Source organism: Arachis stenosperma, chromosome 3 (assembly GCF_014773155.1).
Source record: "Arachis stenosperma cultivar V10309 chromosome 3, arast.V10309.gnm1.PFL2, whole genome shotgun sequence".
NCBI classification, from domain to species: domain Eukaryota; kingdom Viridiplantae; phylum Streptophyta; class Magnoliopsida; order Fabales; family Fabaceae; genus Arachis; species Arachis stenosperma.
The window spans coordinates 77,775,295-77,789,693 of NC_080379.1; the positions used below are offsets into that span (position 1 = coordinate 77,775,295).

The 14,399-nt window shown below is 38.8% G+C and overlaps 1 non-coding gene across 1 annotated transcript; it reads left to right on the forward strand.

Moving 5' to 3' along the window:
• The first annotated feature begins 11,669 nt into the window (after window positions 1-11,669).
• On the forward strand, window positions 11,670-11,777 carry LOC130971532 (small nucleolar RNA R71). Its single transcript, XR_009082746.1, has one exon. It is a non-coding gene; the product is annotated as a small nucleolar RNA R71 (small nucleolar RNA).
• The last annotated feature ends 2,622 nt before the right edge of the window (window positions 11,778-14,399 follow it).

Here is a 14,399-nt window from a genome sequence, read left to right on the forward strand (position 1 = left end):
CTGTTATGGTGGCTTGTGCTTGTATTCATCCAGAAATCTCCACCAATGTTTGTATCTCCTGTAACCTCCGGGGTCCCAAACTAAGCATGTAAAGCCCTTAAGAAGCTTCAAACAGATTCTTAGGCTCCCGGGGTGACAAATTCAGAGCAGATTCCAGGATCCCAAATCTTGCCTTTACACCCATCTTCTTGTTGATCATTAGTGTTCCAACAGGGTGGTAGGCAATCTGAATTCTCACTAAAGCGGCTAAACAACTTCCTAGACCCATTCAGTTGAGCTTTGCACCAACCTTTGCGTTTAAACCTTGAGCTTCTAACCATAATGAACCTTGCAGGACAATTCTTACCACTGACCATCTTCCTCTTACTCTTAATGCCACAAAGAGCTCTAAGTTGACCATCCGTCTCCGGTAGCCCATATTCAAGTGGAATTAGAAAGCTAAGGGATATGAATTTTACCCACTTGAATGTTGTGAAGGATTATGGCAACTTAGGGGGAGGTGTTTTTAATGAAATTGCAAGCTCCACTCCCTTGTGCTCTTCTCTGATAATTACCACCTCTTTGCAAGATTCTTCAATTTCAACCTCTTTCTCTTGGTAGCTTTCTTCCAATTCAATCTTTTCTTCATTGCTCACCAAGGGCATGGGAGGTTGTGCTTCTTCTTCTTGAATCTCCATCTCTTGATCAACCTCTTCCAAGTCTTTAACTGTGATATGTCTTGGAGGTTGTACACCCTCCTCAACATCAAATGCAACCGTCTCGAAAGGAGGTTCTATGTCTTGTCTTTTCCATGGAGGTTCAGCATCTCTTAAGTCTTCAACCACTGCCTCCTCTTCTTCTTTAATAATTTCGGCTTCCTCCACTTGTTCCAATATCAAATCGTGCTGCTCACTATCCACCGGAGTGCCTAATTTCTCCTTCCTGTTATATTCTTCAGTAGATTTCCCACATGAAACCATGGGGGTTCTTTGAATGTCCGAACGTTGGAAAGGTAACCGATTTCTTTCTTGATCCAGGTATTTAAGTATGCAATCATATTCGTCCTCAATGATTTTCCTTCCAACTATTTCTTTACCTTTAAGTATAAAATCCTCCTTGTTGTCTTCTTTCACTAGTTCTTCAACCGTGCTGTCAACTTCAAAGGTGTCTACTACCTTCACCCTTAGTGCCTCCTCTAGCTCCTTATGAAGTAAGGATTCGCGAAGATGATCCCTTCTCTCTTGTTCTATGTCAATAGTATCAGTGGGATCATGTTGCTCTTGGATTGATGGATGTGGGTGCTCTTCCATGGATGGTGGTGATGGGATGGATAGATCATTATTTGGTTGAAAAGGAAGTGTACTAGAGCTTGAGGGTTGATTGTTGAAGGAATTTGGTAATTCGATTTGGGCGGCGAGAGCTTGTATAGTAGAGTTTAGATCAGCAATTACTTTTTCCAAGGAGATTTGGGGTGGATAGGAGGGTTCAATTGTTGGGAGAAAGGGTTCATGGTAGGAAGGTGGTTCATCTTGATAAGGATAAGGAGATGGTGTATACTGAGGTGGTGGTTCGATGTATGGTTCATATGGTGGTTGGTGTGGTGGTTCATCTTGAGGGTTAGGGTCATGTGGAGGTGAATGGCAGAAAGGGGCTTGTGAGTGTGGTGGGTTGAGGTTGTGTTGAAAGGATGATCTCTGAGCATAGGGTGGGGCTTGTTGGTAGCTACAAGGTGGTCCACCATATCTATCAGCTTGGGATGCATTGTAGCCTGGTCTTTGTCCATGATATCTAGGATGGTGTTGTTGCCTAAAAGGTTGATTAGATCCTCTTGGCTCCATCCATCCTTGATTGGTCTGACCTTGATGCATATTCCTACTGTGGTTTCTATTTCCTTCAACAAAGTTAGAACCAAACTCAAAGCGAGAGGGGTGAGAATTCATAGTAGTTATCAGAAATAAGGGGGAAAAAGGAGAAACAAATAAACAAGTAAAAGAAAAATATATATTTTTTTTAGAAAAATATTTACAATAACCAATAATAAGGCACATGTTTGCAATTCCCCGGCAACGGCACCATTTTGACGTTGGGATTTTTGCTAGTGAAGAATTTTACAAAACTAGTCGCGTTGTAGATATAGTTTCTAAACCAACAGAAATCCCTTCGTACAAAAGTTTTGGTTGTCACAAGTAACAAACCCCTTTAAAATTGATAACCGAGTATTTAAACCTCGGGTCGTCTTCTCAAGGAATTACAGGGAGGTATGTTCTTTTTATTGGCTATGAAAAAGGTAAAATTGGGGTTTTTGGAATTTGGGCAATGGGTACAAGCATATTTAAATAACAAGTAAAATAAATTAACAGTAAAATAAACTCTTGGCAAGGTATAAAGACTGGAGGTCCTATCCTAGTTATCCTTATCAATTATGAAGAGAATTGGATTCTTCTCCCACCTTGTTAACCTCTAACTATGAAGGTAAGTTAAATGGATGAATTAATTCAAATCCTCAAGTTCTAGTCTTTCCTTGGGAAAGGCTAGAGTTATTGGAATATGAATTAATGAAATGAAGAAACCCAATTTTCAATCAATAATGAGTTTGATAACTATAGAGTTACCAATTAATTAACCAAGACCAAAAGGAAAGGAAATCGAAGCTGCTGGAATAAAAATGCTTTTAGATGGGAAGTAATAATCATGTAAATAAAAGAAAGCAATATTAAACTGAAATACCTCAAATAACATTAATTTAAAAGAGTAATCTGTAACATGGAAGAGTTCATAAATTCAATAAAAATAAAGAACCTGTGATTGAGAATCACTCGTAAAACTGAGAGAAATCCTAAATCCTAATCCTTAGAGAGAGAGGAGAGAACCTCTCTCACTAAAAACTACATCTAAAAATATGAAAAGTGAATTATGAGAGCATGATTCTGAATGGATGCATTTCCTCTACTTTATAGCCTCTAATTTGAGTTTTTTGGGCTGAAAACTGGGTCAAAAACAGCCCAGAAATCGCTGGAGAAGAAATCTGCCACGCTGGTTTTTCATCACTGCGACGCGGCCGCATGGAGCACGCGGTCGCGTTGCCTAGCGTCAGGGCCACTATGGTATATTATATATCAAATCGAAGCCCCAGACCTTAGCTTTCCAACGCAACTGGAACCACGTCATTTGGACCTTTGTAGCTCAAGTTATGGTCGTTTTAGTGAGAGAGGGTCAGGCTGACAGCTTTATAGTTTCTCCAACTTCTTGTATTCCTTTCACTTTTGCATGCTTCCTTTCCATCCTCTGAGCCATTCCTGCCCTGTAATCTCTGAAAACAATTAACACACATATCAAGGCATCTAATGGTCATAAGAGAGGATTAATAATAAGCAATTATAAGATCAAAGAAGCATGTTTTCAATCATAGCATAAAATCAGGAAGGCAACTGTAAAACTTGCGAATAGTATGAATAAGTGGGTAAAGAGTTGATAAAATCCACTCAATTAAGCACAAGATAAACCATAAAATATGTGTTTATCAACCTCCCCACAGTTAAACAATAGCATGTCCTCATGCTAAGCTCAAGAGAACTATAAAAATGAAGAGGAATGGTAGAATGTATGAAATGTAACCTATAAATGCAACTACATGTAAAATGTTTCTATCTACTTGGTTAAAAGTAAATAAATCTCCAAGAATAAATATGAACTGGATTTCATTAATTCAAATAATAAGAATGAAGTACAAATAGACTTGTAGAAGAAAATAGCTCACGAAAGCCGGGAACAAAGAATCAAGCATCGAACCCTCACTAGTAGTGTATATCACTCTAACTCTCAAGTGTCTAGGGTCAATTTTCTCAATTCTCTACTAATCTTGCTTTCTATAGCTTGCTCTTCATCTAACAATCAACAAAAATTTAATGCACCAATAGACAAATCAAGAGGTCTTTTAAGGGTTGTAATGGGATTAGGGTCAAGGTAGGGTTGTATTTGGCCAAGTGGACTAAAATTTGAATCCTTAATTAACATAAACTATTCCACCTAACTTAGGACAATCCATGTAATCATAATATGAAATCTGACTTCCCATTAACTATGTTTTCCACATATTCATGCATTCTAATTTCAAGTACAACTCATATGCATTGCTTTCACCACTTACTTTGGGGCATTTTGTCCCCTTTCACTTATTTTGCTCTTTTATATATATATATATATATATATATATATATATATATATATATATATTTTTTTTTTTCTCAATGCATATGATTAATTTATTGAATGCATGAACATGTTCTAAACATTTCTTTCACATTTTCAGAAAATTCTAACATACTCAATTCTCAAATCAGATGTTTCCAAACCCACTCTTCCCCACACTTAATTCATAAGCATTCTCACTAGTCTAAGCTAACCAATGATTCAAATTAAGGACATTATTGTTTTTCGCTTAGAGTTAATGATGTGCTAAAATAAAGAACAAAGGGGTAAAATAGGCTAAAAATTGGTTTGCAATAGATAATGAAAAGGTTAAGGCCATATGGGTATGTAAGCTCAGTGAAACAAGGCCTCAATCATATAAGTGTATGCATACATTAAACAATGGAAATATAGAATCAAGTAAGACAAAGATCACAATTTTAGAGAGAAAAACACACACCAAAATTAAAATATTGGTTGATAAAATGCAACCAATCAAATAGGCTCAAAATCTCACTGGTTTTGTGTGTTCAAGCTTTAAACCATGTTCCAAAATAAAATTTCTTCATACAAGTTATTCAAAAAGTTTTTAATTTAAATTAGTAAAATACTATAAAAAGTTTCTTAATAAAGAAAATATTACTTCAACCAAGTGGTAAAATATGCAAAAATCAAATAAACATGCAAATGCAACAACTAATCTACAAAGAAAATTTAAACATTGGTGTTGAGATAAGAAAGTACTAACCCATGGAGATCGGTATCGACCTCCCTACACTTAAAGATTGCACAGTCCTCGGTGCATGCTGAGATGTGCAGGTGGACGGGTTGTTCCCACTGACGCTTGTAGATGGAGGTGTCTTGGTTGGAGATGTCTTGGTTCCTTTCCTTGCTGGTGTCTTGTCAGTGACCTTCTCTTTTTCTTTCTTGGTACCCATGCCTAAGGAGGAAGAAAAAGGAAGAGTGTAAAATATAGAAAACTAAGACTGGAAGGGAGGAAATTCCAAGTGATAAGGAATGCCAAAGGAAAGATGATAGCCCAACTACATGGTAGCTACAACATGTAGGAAAGACAACAATAAAGATCAAAAGGGGCAATTCAAAATAATTAGATGCAAGAGGATAAAAAATATGCAAATAATAGGCATGAGAAGCATAGCTCAAGCATAAATGTGCCAAATTAAAGAGCATGTGTAATGATGACAATTGTGAATGATAATCTCAAATACATTAGGTGTGCAAGTTAAAAATAGGGATGAAAATAATCTAATCCAAATGTTTATGAGAGCCATAAGTAAATGTCAATTGTCAAATCTTTCCTCAGAATAGCCATACGCTCAAATAAATTAAAGAACTTATCCAAATAAAACTCCAACACCAACATAAAAATGCATGAAAAAAGAATTGAAAAGAAAAAAGGAAAGAACAAATAAATGCATTAAATTAAAGGGATAGAAGAGTAGAGAGGAAGGAGAAGTAAATAAGAAAGGAGGGAGAAAAAATTAGGATTGGGGAAGAAAAGATAAGATATTTGGCAAAGTAGGATAAGCTGTGCGGCGCAAGCGACGCGAACGCGTGGGGCACGCGGTCGCGCGACTTGCGCTGTAAGTTAATCGACGCGGTCACGTCGGTCACGCGGTCGCGTGACACAATTCATGCTACTGGCGCGAGGGCAGCCTCGCGCTCGCACAACTCTCTATTCAAATTATTATTAGTGCCAAATTTTGAGTGACGCGATCGCATGCCCATGCGATCGCGTGAGTGGGCTTTAGAAGACCACACGGCCGCGTTGATAAAATTGTGCGTTCAGCACTAATTCGGCATCACTCTAGCATAATAATTGGTTGTGCACCCTTTTACGTCGAAATCCAGGGCACGCGGCCGCGTGGGGTACGCGGTCGCGTGGGAGGCCATTTTTCCCATATGACGCGGTCGCGTGGGACGATTTGTGCCATTTTCACGCCTCCAGCCACGCTCTCGCATGACTCTCTGTTCGTTTTGTATTTTCTCCCCTCTCCTTGCGACGCGGACGCGTCGCTGATGCGATCGCGTCGTGTGCTATTTTTTTTATATATGCAATATGAAGAATGCAATATTAATATGAATGTTATGCAAAACTCCAGGTTCAATGAAATAAAATAAAATTCAAAATTAAACAAAACTAAATAAAATTATAATTGAAAAAAAGGAAAGATCATACCATGGTGGGTTGTCTCCCACCTAGCACTTTTAGTTAAAGTCCTTAAGTTGGACATTGGATGAGCTTCCTGTTATGGTGGCTTGTGCTTGTATTCATCCAGGAATCTCCACCAATGTTTGTATCTCCAGTAACCTCCGGGGTCCCAAACTAAGCATGTAAAACCCTTAAGAAGCTTCAAACAGATTCTTAGGCTCCCGGGGTGACAAATGTCAGAGTAGATTCCAGGATCCCAAATCTTGCCTTTACACCCATCTTCTTGTTGATCATTAGTGTTCCAACCAGGTGGTAGGCAATCTGAATTCTCACTAAAGTGGCCAAACAACTTCCTAGACCCATTCAGTTGAGCTTTGCACCAACCTTTGCATTTAAACCTTGAGCTTCCAAACATAATGAACCTTGCAGGACAATTCTTACCACTGACCATCTTCCTCTTACTCTTAATGCCACAAAGAGCTCTAAGTTGACCATCCGTCTCCAGTAGCCCATATTCAAGTGGAATTAGAAAGCTAAGGGATATGAATTTTACCCACTTGAATGTTGTGAAGGATGATGGCAACTTAGGGGAGGTGTTTTTAATGAAATTGCAAGCTCCACTCCCTTGTGCTATTCTCTGATAATTACCACCTCTTTGCAAGCTTCTTCAATTTCAACCTCTTTCTCTTGGTAGCTTTCTTCCAATTCAATCTTTTCTTCATTGCTCACCAAGGGCATGGGAGGTTGTGCTTCTTCTTCTTGAATCTCCATCTCTTGATCAACCTCTTCCAAGTCTTTAACTGTGATATGCCTTGGAGGTTGTACGCCCTCCTCAACATCAAATGCAACCGTCTCGAAAGGAGGTTCTATGTCTTGACTTTTCCATGGAAGTTCAGCATCTCCTAAGTCTTCAACCACTGCCTCCTCTTCTTCTTTAATAATTTCGGCTTCCTCCACTTGTTCCAATATCAAATCGTGCTACTCACTATCCACCGGAGTGCCTAATTTCTCCTTCCTGCTACATTCTTCAGTAGATTTCCCACATGAAACCATGGGGGTTCTTTGAATGTCCGAACGTTGGAAAGGTAATCGATTTCTTTCTTAATCCAGGTATTTAAGTATGCAATCATATTCGTCCTCAATGATTTTCCTTCCAACTATTTCTTTACCTTTAAGTATAAAATCCTCCTTGTTGTCTTCTTTCACTAATTCTTCAACCGTGCTGTCAACTTCAAGGGTGTCTACTACCTTCACCCTTAGTGCCTCCTCTAGCTCCTTATGAAGTATGGATTCACGAAGATGATCCCTTCTCTCTTGTTCTATGTCAATAGTATCAGTGGGATCATGTTGCTTTTGGATTGATGGATGTGGGTGCTCTTCCATGGATGGTGGTGATGGGATGGATAGATCATTCTGTGGTTGAAAAGAAAGTGTACTAGAGATTGAGGGTTGATTGTTGAAGGGATTTGGTAATCCGATTTGGGCGGCGAGAGCTTGTATAGTAGAGTTTAGATCAGCAATTACTTTTTCCAAGGAGATTTGGGGTGGATAGGAGGGTTCATGGTAGGAAGGTGGTTCATCTTGATAAGGATAAGGAGATGGTGTATACTGAGGTGGTGGTTCTGTGTATGGTTCATATGGTGGTTGGTGTGGTGGTTCATCTTGAGGGTTAGGGTCATATGAAGGTGAATGACGGAAAGGGGCTTGTGAGTGTGGTGGGTTGAGGTTGTGTTGAAAGGATGATCTCTGAGCATAAGGTGGGGCTTGTTGGTAGCTACAAGGTGGTCCACCATATCTATCAACTTGGGATGCATTGTAGCCTGGTCTTTGTCCATGATATCTAGGATGGTGTTGTTGCCTAAATGGTTGATTAGATCCTCTTGGCTCCATCCATCCTTGATTGGTCTGACCTTGATGCATATTCCTGCTGTGGTTTCTATTTCCTTCAACAAAGTTAGAACCAAACTCAAAGCGAGAGGGGTGAGAATTCATAGTAGTTATCAGAAATAAGGGGGAAAAAGGAAAAACAAATAAACAAGTAAAAGAAAAATATATATTTTTTTTAGAAAAATATTTACAATAACCAATAATAAGGCACATGTTTGCAATTCCCTGGCAACGGTGCCATTTTGACGTTGGGATTTTTGCTAGTGAAGAATTTTACAAAACTAGTCGCGTTGTAGATATAGTTTCTAAACCAACAGAAATCCCTTCGTACAAACGTTTTGGTTGTCACAAGTAACAAACCCCTTTAAAATTGATAACCGAGTATTTAAACCTCGGGTCGTCTTCTCAAGGAATTGCAGGGAGGTATGTTCTTATTATTGGCTATGAAAAAGGTAAAATTGGGGATTTTGGAATTTGGGCAATGGGTACAAGCATATTTAAATAACAAGTAAAATAAATTAACAATAAAATAAACTCTTGACATGGTATAAAGACTGGAGGTCCTATCCTAGTTATCCTTATCAATTATGAAAAGAATTGGATTCTTCTCCCACCTTGTTAACCTCTAACTATGAAGGTAAGTTAAATGGATGAATTAATTCAAATCCTCAAGTTCTAGTCTTTCCTTGGGAAAGGCTAGAGTTATTGGAATATGAATTAATGAAATGAAGAAATCCAATTTTCAATCAATAATGAGTTTGATAACTATAGAGTTACCAATTATTTAACAAAGACCAAAAGGAAAGGAAATCGAAGCTGCTGGAATAAAAATGCTTTTAGATGGGAAGTAATAATCATGTAAATAAAAGAAAGCAATATTAAACTGAAATACCTCAAATAACATTAATTTAAAAGAGTAATCTGTAACATGGAAGAGTTCATAAATTTAATAAAAATAAAGAACTTGTGATTGAGAGTCACTCGTAAAACTGAGAGAAATCCTAAATCCTAATCCTCAGAGAGAGAGGAGAGAACCTCTCTCACTAAAAACTACATCTAAAAATATGAAAAGTGAATTATGAGAGCATGATTGTGAATGGATGCATTCCCTCTACTTTATAGCCTCTAATCTGAGTTTTCTAGGCTGAAAACTGGGTCGAAAACAGCCCAGAAATCGCTGGAGAAGAAATCTGCCACGCTGGTTTTTTGTCACTGCGACGCGGCCGCATGGAGCACGCGGTCGCGTCGCCTAGCATCAGGGCCACTATGGCATATTATATATCAAATCGAAGCCCCGGACATTAGCTTTCCAACGCAACTGGAACCGCGTCATTTGGACCTTTGTAGCTCAAGTTATGGTCGTTTTAGTGCAAGAGAGTCAGGCTGACAGCTTTGCAGTTTCTCCAACTTCTTGTATTCCTTCCACTTTTGCATGCTTCCTTTCCATCCTCTGAGCCATTCCTGCCTGTAATCTCTGAAAACACTTAACATACATATCAAGGCATCTAATGGTCATAAGAGAGGATTAATAATAAGCAATTATAAGATCAAAGAAGCATGTTTTCAATCATAGCATAAAATCAGGAAGGCAAGTGTAAAACATGCGAATAGTATGAATAAGTGGGTAAAGAGTTGATAAAATCCACTCAATTAAGCACAAGATAAACCATAAAATATGGGTTTATCAACGACCCGTGGTTTAAATACTTCGGTTATCAATTTATTTAGGGGTTTGTTACTTGTGACAACTAAAACGTTTGTATGAAAGGACTTTTGTTGGTTTAGAAGCTATACTTGCAACGGGAATTTATTCTGAATTCTAGACCACGCAAAAGTTCTCTCATCAGTGAGCTGCTCGTCATGTAATTCTCAACACTAGCTCTCCTCGCTCTACATCTATGAGTGCTCTGGCTGTGGCTAGGAATGGTGTTCCCAGAATGATGGGATAAATAGGATTTTCATCCATTTCCAGAACAACAAAATCTGTGGGAAGATAGTAGCTCCCAACCTTAACTAGCACATTTTCAACCACTTCTATTGCTTGCTTTTGAGTTTTGTTAGCCAACCTGATAATTACATCAGTAGGAGTTAGTTCATTGATTTGGAGCTTCTTCATGAGGGAGAGAGGCATTAAGTTGATGCTTGCTCCCAAGTCACAAAGTCCTTTGTCAATCATTGTTTCTCCTATTGCACAAGGAATGTGGAAACTCCCTAGATCCTCCTTCTTTGTGGGTGGTCCTGGTTGAATGAGAGCACTGCAATCCCTGTTCATCTTTATTGTTTGTCCACCCTTCAATGGACTTTTTCTGGCCAGTAACTCCTTTATATACTTGATGTAGAAGGGCATTTGCAAGAGAGCTTTAATAAATGGTATATTTACATCAAGAGATGCAAACATATCAAGGAACCTTTAGTACATTCTCCCTGCTACACCACCTTTAAGCCTGTGGGGAAAAGGGGCATATGGATTCAACACCTCCTTCTTCTTTAGCTCTTCCTTGGATGTAAGTTGAGTTGTATAGCTTCCTTCCTCCTGGCTTTCCTTTTGGTTATTCTGGAGGTGTTCTACTCCATTCATACTCCCCTCATTACTTGTGGTTATCATTTTGCATTCTTCCCATCTCACCTTCTTTGTTTCTCCTCTTGGATTCTTCTCTGTATCACTGGGGAATCCTTCAGTGGGTTTGGGAATTTGTTGAGATAAATACCCTACTTGGGACTCCAATCTCTTGATGTTTTCTCCTTGGTTCTTGATATTGGCTCGCACTTCTTCCTTAAACACTTTGTTGTCTTGGACTTCTCTGCACAAGCTTTCAAGTAGAGCTTCAATCTTTGAGAGCCTATCATCTGTTGATGATGGTAGGTTGAGATTAGGTGGTTGAGAAGGTTGGTTAGATGGATGTTGGTAATATCTCTGTGAGGTGTTTTGATGAGTAGCATTGTTGTTGGAGTTGAGGTTGTGGCGTCTCTGATCTTGTCCTTGGTCTTGTTGATTTCTCCATCCAAAGTTGGGGTGATTTCTCCATCCAGAGTTGTAAGTTTTGGAGTATGGATCATGGACTTGTCTAGGTGAGTTTTCAACATAGATGGCTTGCTCTCAATCACCTTCTTCTCCTATGTTTACTCCTTCTTGAACTGATGATGAGGTGATGGCTGCTGCAACTTGTTTCTCCTCCACCTTCTTGGTAAGATCTGCTAACTGCTTGGTGATCATCTTGTTTTAAGCTAACAATGCATCCATGTGGTTCAGCTCCATTACTCCTCTGGTGTTACTTCTTTCGGAAGCATAGAAGTAGTCATTTTCAGCAACTGTTTCAATGACATCTATGGCTTCTTCAATGGTTTTCTTCTTGTTTAGAGAGCCTCCTGATGAATGATCCACAGCCTTCTTTGACTCATAGGAAAGACCTTCATAGAAGATGTGAAGTTGAACCCACTCATTAAACATCTCTGGTGGGCATCTCCTTGTCAGGTCTTTGAATCTCTCCCATGCTTCATAAAGTGTCTCACCATCTTGTTGTCTAAAAGTTTGCACCTCAGTTCTTAGCCTATTGATCCTTTAAGGAGGATAAAATCTTGCCAGAAACTTGTTCACCACTTCTTCCCAATTAGTTAAGCTCTCCTTTAGGAAGGATTCAAGCTATTTGGATGCCTTGTCCCTAAGTGAAAAAGGAAACAAGAGCAACCTATAGACATCTGGGTGGACTCCATTGGACTTCACTGTGTCACAAATTCTTAGGAAGGTGGTCAAATGTTGATTAGGATCTTCTTGAGCACCTCTTTCAAATGAGAAATTATTTTGCACAAGAGTGATGAGCTGGGGTTTTAGCTCGAAATTATTAGCATGTATGGTGGGCTTCTGAATGCTGCTTCCACAGTTTCCATGATTAGGATTGATGTAGGATCCTAAGACTCTCCTTTCTTGCCCAGCCTGGTTTGCATGGCCTTCTCTAACATGATTATGAGCTTCTTCTTCATGATTGTTCTCCATATTTTCTTCCATGTTGGGCTCAAAATACTCTTCCTCTTCTTCCTCAGCACCAATAATCCTTTTCCCTCTTGCTTCCCTTCTTAGTCTCCAAAGGGTTCTTTCAGGTTCTGAATCAAAGGATGTTGAAGCTCCTTCTCTTCTCCTTGTCATACAACAAACAGATTGCACAACAGGAGATAAAATGAAAGAATTATTCTTGTTAGAGTACTTGTTAGTGTGAGTGATGCAAGTTATCAAACAGTTAGTGGGTTAGTGAGCAGAATAGTAATCAAAGGAAGAAAGAACGAAAGAAATAAAAAAGGGTGCAGGGGGTGAGGAAGAAATTAAAATAAACTAAAAGAAATTAACTGAATAAACTAAACAAAAAGAAAAATGCTCAATCTAGTGATCTTCAAACTTAATCATTGTTGATTCAAAATCAATCCCCGGCAACGGCGCCATAAACTTGATGCATGAAAACTTGTCTCTCAACAAATTTTCCTTCGGCAAGTATACCGAATTGTCGTCAAGTAAAACTCACAATAGAGTGAGGTCAAATCCCACAAGGATTGACTGGTCAAGCAACTTTAGTTAGAAGAATGTGCTAGTTGAGCTAAACAGAATTTGCGTTGAGATGCAGAAATTTAAATGACTAGAAAGTAAATAACAGAAATTAAAGTGCAGAATCTTAAATGGGGATTTGGGGTAATGAGAATGAATTTAAATGGCAGAAAGTAAAGAGAATGGGTAAGATCAGAATTGGGGAAATCATTGGGCTCAGGAGATGTTGTATTCTCCAGATCAAGTTCAATCTCATCTCTTCCTCAATCAATGCATTCATTGATCTCCTTGGCAATCTTAAGTGATTGGATCCCAATTCCTTGGCAATCCAATCTCTCTAAGCTTGAACAATTGCCCAATTCCTTTATTTAATTTCTCATGGGAAGAGATGAAGTGTGGTCACTGATTATACCACATGTATTTCCAAATCAAAGTGTTGGGAGGATTACATGTCACTATATCTGCCCAGACCCCAATTTGGTCCAACATGAGAAAGCATTTCTAGCATGATCTCCTAATCCCTTTTTCAAGGCTCAAAGGAGATCCAATTATGGAGAGTTTCATTTCCAAGACAACTAACCAATTGAATTAAGATCGAAAGCTTTCTAGTAAGATGAAGAGAAAAGAAAGAAGAAGAAGAATGAAAACTATAATTAATCCATCAAATTACAACAGAGCTCCCTAACCCAATGAAAGGGGTTTAGTTGTTCATAGCTCTAGAAATGAAAAATGGCAGAAAAGAAGAATACATGCTAAAAGTGCAGAAAAGTAAATCTATAGAGAGTAGTTCCCAAAAGTGCCAAGCTTCTCTAAAGTTCAAAACTACTCCTATATATACTACTCCTCTTGATCTTCTAGTGAGTTCTTCAAGTCTTGGATGTGGGCTTTGGATCTTGAGTTAAAGCAGTTCTCATCTTTAGTGGGCCCAACTTGCAGAGAAAGATGATTTAGGCTTTGGGTAATCAGTGAGATTTAACGTTGATTTCTATTGTGGGCTCGAGAACGTTAGTGGCATTCACTTTTAACACTAACGTTCCAACCTCATATATCCACGTTAAATCCAACGTTAGTGGTCTTAACGTGACCACTAACGTTGCTTTCTCAAAACTTGGCTAACGTTATTGGGACTCACTTTTCCCAATAACGTTGGCTTATACCCCTTCGCAAACATTAATGGGAATCACTTTTCCCATTAACGTTGCTTAGTGCCCCTATGTTCCTACGTTAGAGTCCACGTTAGCATAGCTAACGTGACTCTTAACGTAGGTGTGATCCTCCTTCGAAAGCATTAGTGACACTCACCTTTGTCACTAACGCTCCAAATTCCATGTTTTCTACATTAGAACTCACGTTAACTAAGTTAACGTGGCTCTTAACGTAGTAGTGAAGCCATCTCCCAACGTTAGTGACAAAAGTGAGTGTCACTAACGTTGGTTCCTTGATCTCAACTCCACGTTAACTTTCACGTTAATAAGCTTAACGTGAAAGTTAATGTAGGCAATGCTTGATGGTCCAACGTTAGTGACAAAAGTGAGTGTCACTAACGTTGGCTTGTGTTTCCTCTTCCACGTTAGATCATTGCCAAGTTCTCCAACGTTAATGGTGTTCACTTTTACCATTAACGTTGGAGTTCCTTCTTCT